A 12,661-nucleotide genomic window follows, 5' to 3' on the forward strand; every position below is an offset into this window, starting at 1 on the left:
AAACACATCAATTGTTGTAATTTTATCTATAGGTATATGAATTTTATAAATATTATAATTATTGAATTAAAATATTAAAACCTATTTCAAAAAACAGTCGCATCAATAGTGCTATTACTGTGTGTTTGTGCTATTATTTTCTGGTTTGTCTTCAGATGTCTGTTCACTGAAGACAGAAAACAAAAACAAATTACAAGACATCGAAAAATACGATCAAAATTGAATACAATTAAACACAAATCGACAATTGATGGACACAAACAATAATTAAATTATTTATATATCAATAGAAATACATTTTCTTATTATTTAAAAAAAATATTTTGATATTTTTTGTCTGTTTTTATATTTAAAAACTATTAAATTATATATATATATATATATCAATAGAAATACATTTTCTTATTATTATCTTTTAAAAATATAAATATTTTGATATTCTTGTTTGTTTGTATATTTAAAAACTATTAAAATTCATTAAATTTATTTATGATATATTTTTATATTTTGATTAGATTTGATATTATTATTTATATTAATTTTATTTTATTTTTAATATATATATATATATATAATACTAAATAGAAATAATAAAATTGAAGTGTAAATAAAATAATAAAAATAAAATAGTAAATTACTGGTACTGTAAATTAAATTGATTAATATAAATATTTATTACTGTAGACAATTATTATTACGATTACGAAACAACAACAAAATCTACCAATAAATTATTTCTATCCAATCAATAATAATAATTCATCGTATTATCAAACCATCCAAAAAACAACAACATTTAAAAGTTTTTCATTAATTTGTGTCTAAAACTTTTTATTACTTCAAAATATTACTAATACTGTAAAACAGTCTTATCAGTTAAAAAAGATTTAACAAAAATGTCTTTTTTTAATTTTAATATATATATATATATATATATATATATATCACTAGTCACTCAATAATAGTTAACACTAAACTACTAGTATATTAGCTGATGTTTCACCTAAAAACAAAACTTTTGTGATTTTATCAATAAGTATATGAATTTTATAAATGTATTATAAATTTCGTTTAACTCTTATAACAATACTTTTATATATAAAGTTATATATATATATATATATACTTTCATAATATTTCACCTGAAATACAAATACAAATAAATAATAATTAATTATTTATTTATTTAAAAAAGACACAACAAATCTGTTTAATAAATTCAATTCAATTCAGTTTAGTTTAAAACAATTTGAATTATTGAAATTTATTATAAATTGTGATTTATTTGAATTTACAGTCAAACGCAAACAAACGCTAATAGATATGAATGTCATCATTGGTTTAATGTTATCTATAGTTACTGCAGTCGATTGTCTACCAAATTAGTAATAATTTAAATGGCCTATCCGGAGTTTACGCACATTAAAAAAAATTGATTTTTTTCAACAGATAATAGTTAATTATGACCTAACAAACATATATCCATCAAAATTATTGCGCGGAAACACCTAAAACCTAACTAAAACCTAACCTAAATACCTGAGCTCTCATAACATAATTCTACACTAATTATAAATAAATTAATATTAAACATACATAAAGCGCGTGAATATAATTAACATTTATAACAACTTTAATAGAATAATATTGTTGTCAATACTTAATACACGAGAACTAAATTATAATTCTATACTAATTATAAATAAATTAATATTACAAAACATAAAGCGCGTGAATATTGTTATCAATCACTGTATAATAAAACAATAGTATTATATTATTATCTATACGACTATATAATTTTAAAATGTTTGTATGTATATATGAATTTAAGTGTCAATGTCTTCGAAACTTAATCTAATATTCAATGGTAACCTAACCTAATTTATATAGTACTGGGGTTACGATATAAGTGCTATTCGCGTTACCTAACCTGGTGTTCGAACCGCAACCTAACCTAATTTTCAATGGTAACCTAACCTAATATATACAGTACTTGGGTTACAGAATCAGTGTTTGTCGCGTTACCTAACCTGGTGTTCGAACCGCAACCTAACCTAATTTTCAATGGTAACCTAACCTAATATATACAGTACTTGGGTTACAGAATCAGTGTTTGTCGCGTTACCTAACCTGGTGTTCGAACCGCAACCTAACCTAATTTTCAATGGTAACCTGACGTAATCTATATAGTACTGGGGTTACGGAATCAGTGTTTGTCACTTTAAATAACATTCATATATTGGATTTATGTTTTAAAATCATTATTATAGTGGTCCAATTAATTTATAAATTCTATAAAATTATATGGTTATATGTTCCGCGTGGATAACTAGTTGTTTTTAAAAGTATTATAAAGAAATGACAATAATACTATTTTATTATCAATGTTATAAATGTTAATTTTGTTCACGCGCTTTATGTTTGTTTAATATTATTTTATTTATAATTAGTGTAGAATTATATTATGAGAGCTCAGGTATTTAGGTTAGGTTTTAGTTAGGTTTTAGGTGTTTCCGCGCAATAATTTTGATGGATATATGTTTGTTAGGTCATAATTAACTATTATCTGTTGAAAAAAATCAATTTTTTTTAATGTGCGTAAACTCCGAATTAGCCATTTAAATTATAATTCAATTGATTAATATATATATATATAAAAACATCATATAATTATTTTCTGTTGAAATTACTACTATCCAGTGATTGTGTTGATCCACAATCACTGCTATTTGTGCCTCAAATGGATAGTAGACTCTATGCATATAATGGCAAACATACAGTAATCAGTGAATTTCCAATCAACCATCCAAACAGTATATATACCATTAAATATATCGACTCATCGGATCCATTTGATTATAATTATCGAGGTTATAATTTTTAGATATACTTTTATTACATACATAAAATTCAATACATACAGTACTGCATAGTTTTTTAACAAAAATAAGTTTTTTTAAAACTAATGGAAAAGAAATATCTATATATTTTTTTCTCACTTTTAGATGCAGCACACAGTTTCTGGATTTATAATAATGGATTCAATGAAACAATTCATTATTTATTAACTATTGGATATGATTATATAATAGCATTTTATGATATCGATACTATAAACAAAAAATTTGATCCCTCTGGTAGCACTTTTGCAAAAAATATCTATCCATTTATTAATGAACAAAAATGGGTTAAGTATAGGGGGAGACTATTTATTATAATATGAAATATTTTTATTATATATTTATATACAATTTTATCTATTCTATTACTTAAATAATATTTTTTTAAATAAATATTTTTTGCATTTTAGAATATAGAGAACATTCGTTGTCCAAATGATAATATAAATTATAATATTGTTTTTATCACTAAATCGACWGAAAGTAAAGTTTTATTAATCATATATCCAACAAAAGATATTATCGATGAAAAGCCATTGAATTTKACAGTAAATGCTGTATTTGTTGTCAATGTAAGCGCCGGTAATGATGTGAATGAGTGTATAGTATCCATGTATTTAAGTTATGAAATCAATTTGTCCGCATTATATGACATACATTTACATACGGATAGAGACAATATTCAAACCACTATATCCACTATATCGAGACGATCCACATATTATGTATGATTTTCACTCCTATACTATATATTTTTAATATTTTATATTATATTTTTAAAATATTTATTAAAACTATTGTATAAATTTCTGAAGCCTAACAGTGTATGGGTTTTAGGCGATAACGATAACTGTCACTATGAGATATGTTTGGATAATACAGTCAAAGCTATCCTCATTTGGGACAATAATTTTCATATATTTATTGGATACTATTGGTTGTATCGACACAAAGACAGTCAAAATCATCATCAAAGTAGACATTTAAGTGCTAACATTGAAAGACTTAATACGGCATATATTGATCCCAGAGATAGAAAAATTTATGTCATTCAGGACAGTCAGGTCTTTGAATTCAATGAAAACTCAAAGTCAAGTATTGGACAAAATATTGGTGAAGTATTTCCACAATTAACACAAACACCGGATGCCGTCCAATGTATACCAAAATCAAGAGTTTGTTATRTATTTCTGGTAATTATCTGAAATATAATTTTTTAAAAATATTATAAATTAATAGTTATTTTTTGTTATAAATAACAGAATGACTCGATTTGGTTATATTCAGTGAATTCAAACAATCAGTTTATATTCAACACTACGGATACATTGAATAATCTAAATCTTCCCAATGGTTTGGATACAGCGTTTGTCGATGAAAATGGTGACCAAATTTATGTTAAAAACAATTACATGTATTGGTTAGAGTATGGAGTGATGAGACAGTATATCATTCAACGGTTCCTCAATTGTAGTGATAAACACTACTATCAAAGTCTGGAGACTTCTGAGTTGAATTCGTACCAAAAGTTTGTCAACGAAATCAAAGTCTATCATAAATCAGATTTTATTGAACATCCCTTTCCAATGAGTCAACAACTACTCTACGATCCCATAGATTCAGAACCTGATCCACACACAGACAGTACTCATATAGATATGACTACACAATCAATAGTTAGCACTACATTGGCTGATGTTTCACCAAAAAATACAATTATTGTGATCTTATCTATAGGTATATGAATTTTATAGATATTATAATTATTGAACTAAAATATTAAAATCTATTGCAAAATAAAAACAGTCGCATCAATAGTGCTATTACTGTGTGTTTGTGCTATTATTTTCTGGTTTGTCTTCAGATGTCTGTTCACTGAAGACAGAAAACAAAAACAAATTACAAGACATCGAAAAATACGATCAAAATTGGATACAATTAAACAAAAATAGACAATTGATGGACACAAACAATAATTATATATATATTTATATACCAATAGAAATACATTTATTATTATTTTTTTATAAAATACTTTAGATTTTTTTGTTTTTTTTTTGTTATTTATTTTTAAAAACTCTATTTAAATTGATTATTTTTTATGATATACTATTAATATGTATATTAAAATACAGTATTATATTTTATTTTTAATATATATAATCCTAAATTGAAATAATAAAACTGAAATAACTAAAAATTATATTGATTTTAAAAATTAAATAGTAAAAAATTACTGGTACTGTAAATTAAATTTATTAATATAAATATTTATTACTGTATTATACAACAACAACAAATATTTCTATCCAATCAATAATAATTCATCATAATATCAAACCATCCAAAAAATAACAACATTTACACTATTGTATTAGTAATTAATTATTATTTTTTTTAATATAACAAAAATAAGTATTTAAAAGTATTAATATTATTAATAAATGAAATTTTTAAAAAATAATATATATATAACATATGAGAGTCAATAATTTATTTAAATTTAATATTTTTTTAAATAAAATTGTGTATTATATATTTAAATTTATTAATTAAATGATTTACTACAAGTAAATCATAGATTCAAATATATTACTACTACTACTAAAATAATTTTATTGTATTCAATGGTTTATTATTATTAAATCTATACATAACCAGTTGAGAATGCTAGAAAGCATTTCCACACGAATTCCTAATCATAATTAAAAATTAAATTCAGTATGATAAAATAAAATCAACTATAGTAATGTAGGGTATCAAACGATTTAGTATGACAAAATAAACAACTATAGTCATGTGGAGTATCAAATGATTCAGTATTACAAAATAAACTACTATTTTCCTTAAAAATAAACTTAAAAACGAAAAAAATAAAAAATCAATATTCAAAAAAATTCAAAAAAAAAATTCAAAAAAAATTCAAAATTTTTTTAATTAATTTTTGGAAACCATTTTCTTCAATTTCCTAAAAAATAAACTTAAATAAGAAAAAAACAAAAAAAATCAAAAAAAATTGTAGCGGATAGTGGATTCGAACCTATGTCCTCGTGGGACAGACAGACAGACAGACAGACAGACAGACCGACTTATAGAATGCATATACGTATTCCTTTCAGGAATTCGTGAAAACCACATAATATTATACATGTAATATACATTTTATTATTTGCTCAGTAATTATTAATGTCTAGTTTATTATTATTTATTTATAAGTTGTTAAAAAATTAACTTTTATTTTTGGTTAAAATTTAAATGTTATTTTAGGATAACGTATAATAAGTCAACAAACAAACAAAATCAAACAATTTGTGCCTTTTTTATTTCAATGAAAATTTGTCAAAAAAAATTAATAATTAATATTTAAATATTTAATATTTTTGTAGACCAATTTTATTAGTTTTTATCTAGATTTAAAGTTTACATTAAATTTAAATTTTATATTTAAGATAAACTATTTTATAATGACGATATTTTTTTATATACAGTACTATTAGATATAATTTTTTTAATAAATTAAATTAATTCAATATTAATGTTTTAACAACAAAATATTGTGTAATAATAATAATATTATCTATTTGTGTAATATACATATATATTTAATATCAAAAATTTTAATCTAATGATATAATAATAATAATCAAAGTATTATTTTTGTAAACAAATATATTTATAATTACATATTCACTGTTTTTGTTTCTTTTCTATTAACATTTTAATAAATTTGGATAATTTATAAATTTTTCAATAATAAAAAAAACAAAAAATATATATATGAAATAATTATGTCTGCATTTATAACTTATTTTAATTAAAAAAATATAAATAAAATAAAAATTTTCATTAATTTGTGACTAAAACTTTTTATTACTTCAAAATATTACTAATACTGTAAAACAGTTCCGATTTTTCTTATCAGTTAAAAAATATATAAGATTTAAGAAAAATGTTTTTAAAGAAGATTTTAAAATAATATTAATTTAATTTTAATATATATTACTTAACAGTTAACACTAAGCTTCTGGTATATTAGCTGATATTTCATCTAAAAACACAAAACTTTATGTGATTTTTTTTATCAATAGGTATATGGATTTTCTAAACGTATTATAAATTTTGTTCAACTCTTATAACAATACTTTTTTATATATACTTTCATAATATTTCACGTGAAATACAAATATAAATAAATGAAATATTATTTATTTATTTTTTAAAAAAAACGAGACAAAAATATCTGTTTAATAAATACAATTCAATTCAGTTTAGTCTAAAACAAATTGAATTATTGAAAATGTTGTGTAAAAGTCTGTGATTTATTTGAATACACAGTCAAACGCAATCAAACTCTAATAGATATGAATGTCATCATTGGTTTAATGTTATCTATCATTACTGCAGTCGATTGTCTACCAAATTAGTAATTATTTAAATTATAATTCAATTGATAACTATATATATATATATAAACATCGTATAATTATTTTCTGTTGAATACTACTATCCAGTGATTGTGTTGAACCACTAACACTGCTATATGTGCCTCAAATGGATAGTAGACTCTATGCATATAATGGCAAACATACAGTAATCAGTGAATTTCCAATCAACCATCCAAACAGTATATATGCCATTAAATATATCGACTCATCGGATCCGTTTGGCTATAGTAATCCAGGTTATAATTCTTAGATATAATTTGGCTGTTCTATAGTATAGCTCCAACTTGTTGAGCACGCGATTATTATTTCCTTATATTTATATGTATTTTAATTTAGTTTAGGTTAGGTTAGGTCACGTGCGATTCATAAATTTAGCGTTAAAACTGTATTAAATAATAATCCAACAAGTGGGAGCTATACTATAGAATCCCCTATAATTTTATTACATACATATAATTCAATACAATCATTACTGTATAGTTTTTTTAAAGAAGTTTTTAAAAAAAAACTAATGGAAAAGAAATATATATATATTTTTTATCATTTTTAGAAACTTTACATAATATCTGGATTTTTAATAATGGATTCAATGAAACAATTCATTATTTATGGAAACCTAGTATTAGACACGAATATTTTTTAAAAATTTATAAAATCAATATTGTAGACAAATATTTCTATATTTATCGTCGACCTCTTGCAATACATGACTATCCATTTATTATTGAACATAACATTAATGAAAAACAAAAATGGGTTAAGTATATTTATTAACTATTTATTATAATATGAAATATGTTTAAATTATATATATTGTGTATATTATAGATAATGTGATAAATTTTTTATCTATCCTATTATTAATACTTAAATAATATTTATTTTATGATTTTTTTAAATAAATATTTTTTGTATTTTAGAAAATAGAGAACATTCGTTGTCCGAATGATAATAAAAATTATAATATTGTTTTTATCAGTAAATCGACTGAAAGTAAAGTTTTATTAATCATATATCCGACAAAAGATATTATCGATGAAAAGCCATTGAATTTAACAGTAAATGCTGTGTTTGTTGTCAATGTAAGCGCCGGTAATGATGTGAATGAGTGCATAGTATCCATGTATTTGAGTTATGAAATCAATTTGTCCGCATTATATGACATACATTTACATACGGATAGAGACAATATTCAAACCACTATATCGACTATATCGAGACGATCCACATATTATGTATGATTTTCAGTCCTATACTATATATTTTTAATATTTTATATTATATTTTTAAAATATTTATTAAAACTATTGTATAAATTTYTGRAGCCTAAYAGTGTATGGGTTTTAGGCGATRACGATAACTGTCACTATGAGATATGTTTGGATAATACATTCAAAGCTATCATTATTTCGGACAATAATTTTCATATATTTATTGGATACTATTGGTTGTATCGACACAAAGACAGTCAAACTCATCAAAGTAGACATTTAAGTGCTAACATTGAAAGACTTAATACGGCATATATTGATCCCAAAGATACAAAAATTTATGTCATTCAGGAAAGTCAGGTCTTTGAATTCAATGAAAACTCAAAGTCAAGTATTGGACAAAATATTGGTGAAGTATTTCCACAATTAATACAAACACCGGTATCTATAGGTATATGAATTTATAAATATTATAATTATTGAAATATCTTTTTTAAAAATATTATAAATTAATAGTTATTTTTTGTTATAAATAACAGAATGACTCGATTTGGTTATATTCAGTGAATTCAAACAATCAGTTTGTATTCAATACTACGGATACATTGAATAATCTAAATCTTCCCAATGGTTTGGACACAGCGTTTGTCGATGAAAATGGTGACCAAATTTATGTGAAAAACAATTACATGTATTGGTTAGAGTATCGATGAAAATATCATCAAAATTGTAGTGATAAAACTACTATCAAATCGACAATTGAGTTGGACACAAAGTTTGTCAACGAAATTATATATATATCAGATTTTATTGAACATACATTTCCTATGAGTCAACAACTACTCTACGATCCCATATTCAGAACCAGATCCACACACAGACAGTACTCATTTAGATATGATACAATCAACAGTTAGCACTAAATTAGTTGATGTTTCACCAAAAAACACATCAATTGTTGTGATTTTATCTATAGGTATATGAATTATATAAATATTATAATTATTGAATTAAAATATTAAACCTATTTAAAAAAAAACAGTCGCATCAATAGTGCTATTACTGTGTGTTTGTGCTATTATTTTCTGGTTTGTCTTCAGATGTCTGTTCACTGAAGACAGAAAACAAAAACAAATTACAAGAAATCGAGAAATACGATCAAAATTGGATACAATTAAAAATAAATCGACAATTGATGGACACAAACAATAATTAAATTATATATATATATATCAATAGAAATACATTTTCTTATTATTTTTTTATAAAATACTTTTTTTTACACTATTGTATTAGTAATTTTTGTTATCTATTTAAAAAACAATGAATTTTTAAAAATTAAATAGTAAATTACTGGTACTGCAAATTAAATTTATTAATATTAATTAATTATTATACAAAATTTACAATAACTATTTCAATCAATAATAATTCATCATATTATTAATCTATTGTATTAGTATTTATTATTATTTTTTATTAATATAACAAAAATAAGTTTTTAAATTATTTAAATGAACTTAAAAAAATATTATTTAAATACTAGCCTTAACTTTTACTTTAACAAATTATAATATTAATATTAATAAATTTAATTTGCAGTAYCAGTAAATTACTATTTAATTTTTAAAAACCCATTGTTTTTTAAATAGATAACAAAAATAAATTAGATATATTAATTTTGTTTAGTTATTTTATTTTTAATTTTATTTACCCTTCAATTTTTTATATCTAATTAGTATTATATATATATATTAAAAATAAAATAAAATAAAATATTTTTAATATAAATATTAATATATATATCATAAATAAATTTTAATAGTTTTTAAATATACAATAAACAAAAAATCTTAAAATATTTGATAAAAAATAATAATAAATATATTTCTATTGATATATATATATATATATATATATATATATATATATATATAATATAATATAATTATTGTTTGTGTCAATCAATTGTCGATTTGTGTTTAATTGTATTCAATTTTGATCGTATTTTTCGATGTCTTGTAATTTGTTTTTGTTTTCTGTCTTCAGTGAACAGACATCTGAAGACAAACCAGAAAATAATAGCACAAACACACAGTAATAGCACTATTGATGCGACTGTTTTTTGAAATAGGTTTTAATATTTTAATTCAATAATTATAATATTTATAAAATTCATATACCTATAGATAAAATCACAACAATTGATGTGTTTTTTGGTGAAACATCAACTAATTTAGTGCTAACTGTTGATTGTGTAGTCATATCTAAATGAGTACTGTCTGTGTGTGGATCTGGTTCTGAATCTATGGGATCGTAGAGTAGTTGTTGACTCATAGGAAAGGGATGTTCAATAAAATCTGATTTATGATAGACTTTGATTTCGTTGACAAACTTTTGGTACGAATTCAACTCAGAAGTCTCCAGACTTTGATAGTAGTGTTTATCACTACAATTGAGGAACCGTTGAATGATATACTGTCTCATCACTCCATACTCTAACCAATACATGTAATTGTTTTTCACATAAATTTGGTCACCATTTTCATCGACAAACGCTGTGTCCAAACCATTGGGAAGATTAAGACTTTTCAATGTATCCGTAGTATTGAATACAAACTGATTGTTTGAATTCACTGAATATAACCAAATCRAGTCATTCTGTTATTTATAACAAAAAAAACTATTAATTTATAATATTTTTGAAAAATTATATTTCAAATAATTACCAGAAATACATAACAAACTCTTGATTTTGGTATACATTGGACGGCATCCGGTGTTTGTGTTAATTGTGGAAATACTTCACCAATATTTTGTCCAATACTTGACTTTGAGTTTTCATTGAATTCAAAGACCTGACTGTCCTGAATGACATAAATTTTTCTATCTCTTGGATCAATATATGCCGTATTAAGTCTTTCAATGTTAGCACTTAAATGTCTACTTTGATGATGATTTTGACTGTCTTTGTGTCGATACAACCAATAGTATCCAATAAATATATGRAAATTATTGTCCCAAATGATGATAGCTTTGAATGTATTATCCAAACATATCTCATAGTGACAGTTATCGTTATCGCCTAAAACCCATACACTATTAGGCTTCAAAAAAAATTTATACAATAGTTTTAGTAAATGATTTTAAAATATTCAAAATATATAGTATAGGAGTGAAAATCATACATAATATGTGGATCGTCTCGATATAGTCGATATAGTGGTTTGAATATTGTCTCTATCCGTATGTAAATGTATGTCATATAATGCGGACAAATTGATTTCATAACTTAAATACATGGATACTATACACTCATTCACATCATTACCGGCGCTTACATTGACAACAAATACAGCATTTATTGTTAAATTCAGTGGYTTTTCATCGATAATATCTTTTGTTGGATATATGATTAATAAAACTTTACKTTCAGTCGATTTACTGATAAAAACAATATTATAATTTCTATTATCATTYGGACAGCGGATGTTCTCAATTTTCTAAAATCCAAAAAATATATTATTTAAATAATAGGATAGATAAAAATTTTATATATATATATATATAATTAAAATCATATTTGATATTATAATCAATAATTTCTATACTTAACCCATTTTTGTTTTTCATCAATTTTATGTTCAATAATAAATGGATAKTTATCTTTTACAAAAGTGACATCTTTGTAATCAAATTTTTTGTCTACAATATTGATATCATAATAATCTAAAGCATACGGAGCACTAATACTATTTTTACGTAAATAATGAATTGTTTCRTTGAATCCATTATTATAAATCCAGAAATTGTGTAAACTATCTAAAAGTTATAAAAAATATAAATATATATTTMTTTTCCATTAGTTTTTTTAAAAACTTTGTTTTATTTGTTAAAAAAAACTATACTGTACTATATGTAATAAAATTATATATATATATATATATATCTAAAAATTATTACCTGGATAAATATAGGCAAACGGATCCGATGAGTCGATATATTTAATGGCATATATACTGTTTGGATGRTTGATAGGAAATTCACTGATTACTACATCTTTGCCATTATATGCATAGAGTCTACTATCCATTTGAGGCAC

This window comes from Oppia nitens, unplaced genomic scaffold (genome assembly GCF_028296485.1).
Source record: "Oppia nitens isolate AA-2021 unplaced genomic scaffold, nextdenovo-longstitch-racon4-pilon3 scaffold29_pilon_pilon_pilon, whole genome shotgun sequence".
Taxonomy (NCBI): Eukaryota; Metazoa; Arthropoda; class Arachnida; order Sarcoptiformes; family Oppiidae; genus Oppia; species Oppia nitens.